The sequence below is a fragment of the Cebus imitator genome, unplaced genomic scaffold (assembly GCF_001604975.1).
Source record: "Cebus imitator isolate Cc_AM_T3 unplaced genomic scaffold, Cebus_imitator-1.0 Scaffold134, whole genome shotgun sequence".
Taxonomy (NCBI): domain Eukaryota; kingdom Metazoa; phylum Chordata; class Mammalia; order Primates; family Cebidae; genus Cebus; species Cebus imitator.
The window spans coordinates 330,742-333,289 of record NW_016107449.1 but is presented as its reverse complement, the minus strand read 5'-3'; positions in this window follow the sequence as shown (position 1 = coordinate 333,289).

The window sequence follows — 2,548 nt, the reverse complement described above, 5'->3', positions numbered from 1 at the left end:
ACAGGGTTTCACCATGTTGACCAGGATGGTCTCGATCTCTTGACCTCGTGATCCACCCGCCTCGGCCTCCCAAAGTGCTGGGATTACAGGCTTGAGCCACCGCGCCCGGCCTAATTTCCCTCTTTTTATTACTACTTTTTACTTTGTGGTGTTTTATTCAATGCACAATATTACTATTTTTATTTAAATTGATCCTATTTATATGATCAAATTTGCATATTTACATAAATTTATCTGTGACTTCCAGGTTTCATGTCATAATTAGGAAGGCTTCTCCACAGAGAGATTTTTAAAATTTAACCAAAAGATATTATTATAGTTTTAGTTTCTTAACACTTTTTGGTTTGTTTTTTATTTATATATTTATTTTGAGAGAATCTTGCTCTGTCACCGAGGCTAAAGTACAGTGGCACAGTCTCAGGTCACTGCACCCTCCACCTTCCAGGTTCAAGCAATTCTCCTGCCTCATCCTCCTGAGTAGCTGGGACTATAGGTACCCACTACCACGCCCGGCTAATTTTTGTATCTTTAGTAGAGATGGAGTTTCACCATCTTGGCTTTGAACTCCTGACCGGTGATTCACCCATCTCGGTACCCCAAAGTGCTGGGATTATAGGTGTGAGCCACCATGCCCTACCTTAACATTTTTTAATATGTTCAGGCACAACAAATCATGGTTGCAGGGTGAATTTGATTTTCAGAACCATTTCAGGGTTGTCAGAAGGAAAATGTGGCCAGGCACAGGGGCCTCCGCCTATAAACCCAGCACTTTGTGGTACCGGAGATGGGTGGATCACCAGTCAGGAGTTCAAAGCCAAGATGGTGTAACTCCATCTCTACTAAAGATACAAAAATTAGCCAGGCGTGGTAGTGGGTGCCTACAATCCCGGCTACTGGGCAGGCGGGCAGATCACCTGCAGTCAGGAGTGTGAGACCATCCTGGCCAACATGGTGAAACCCCATCTCTACTATAAATACAAAAAAAAAAAAAATTAGTGGGGCGTGGTGGTGTGCTCCTATAATCCCAGCTACTTGGGAGGCTGAAGCACAAGAATTGCTTGAACCCAGGAGACGGAGGTTGCAGTGAGCCAAGATCAAGCCCCACTGCACTCCAGCCTGGGTGACAGTGAGACTTTGTCTCAAACAAACAAACAAGGAACATGTGATATTCAGACTGGGGTAATGCCATTTTTGGATAAAATCAAAGATGATGAGAATGAGGCAGTTCCAGGAGAGAGCTCTCAGGAAGGTGCAGGTCACCCATCAGTAACAGAGTCCCCAGGCGAGGGCTTTGAGGAGCCACACTTGGGTGTGCCGTCTCTGGTGGAGGTTTTTAATATGACCTGTGTGGAAGCCATGAGATGTGGGGCATGTTTGAAACAACTGGAGCTGTTCATCCTGCAACGAGGAGCTTTTGGCTGGACAGGAATGTGACATGTCTTCACTACTACCTGAAGGACTGTCAGACGCTGGCCTGTGCCATGTGGCTCCAGAGGCGGCAGAAGTTACAGGGACACTGCTGTAGGATTGCTCACTCAAGCAATGAACAATGTGCAGGGCTAAGGCTGGCCTGTCCTTGGCATGTGCCCCTTCGCCTGTGGGCACCTGAGCGCTTGAGAAAGGAGGCTGCGTGAATGAGAGGTTAGAGTCAGGTTCTTCCAGCGCCTTCACGCTCATCAGATTCTTGGATTCGCCTTGCAAATGATTTTGAAAATAATGGTCAGGTAAGCATACTTACATTCTATCTTCCTTAATTGTAAATGAATAACAGTAGTTGTGTTTGTGGAGTGCTTGCTGTGTGTCAAGCACGATGCAGGCTGGACTGCGTGTTTTGTGGTCAGTGATTGAATCCTCAGCCTCAAGGCAGGTACTGTGCATCTCCGTCCTGCCACCAAGAGAAGCAGGCCTGCAGGAGCTTGAGGACCCACCTGGACCACTCAGACCCGGCTCTGCAGGCTTCCTGCACCCGAAACAGTGGGCTACCTTGCCTCCTGACACGGCAACTGTCTCTGGAGAAATGTTTCCTGATCACATCAGGCCATGTGCTCGCTATTAAAGGCAGGTCTCTCCACTGAAGAATCAGCCATCTCCGTAACAGTGTGCTTGTAATGCTTACAAAAATAGTTACACAGTCGAGAGAAATAATAACTCCCTCTAGACCTCACTGCCCCTTTATCATTTTGACAGCCTCTGATTATTTTCCTTGTTATTGATTCAGTGGATAAAAGTTTCTGTTTAAGAGCTTAAGTGCAGCCTTGTGAATCTTAGTATCTGCCGCATGATTTACGTGGTTCAGAAGCAGACATCCCCCTATAAGGCGTCCCGTCTCAACAAGCCTCTCTAGAGGTCAGGAGAGCCCAGAGCCGTTTTATGGCACAGCACAGGGTGGTGGGATGGCTCTAAACACAGCTTCCAAGAGGGTCTAGTGCTCAGTTGGCATGGAGATGTGGCTCCTCCAGACCTACCGGGGAGGACAGCCAGGGATCACGTGGCTTTGTAAATAAAAATGCCCAAGCTCAGAGGCCTGCATGGATTTTTTTTTTTTTTT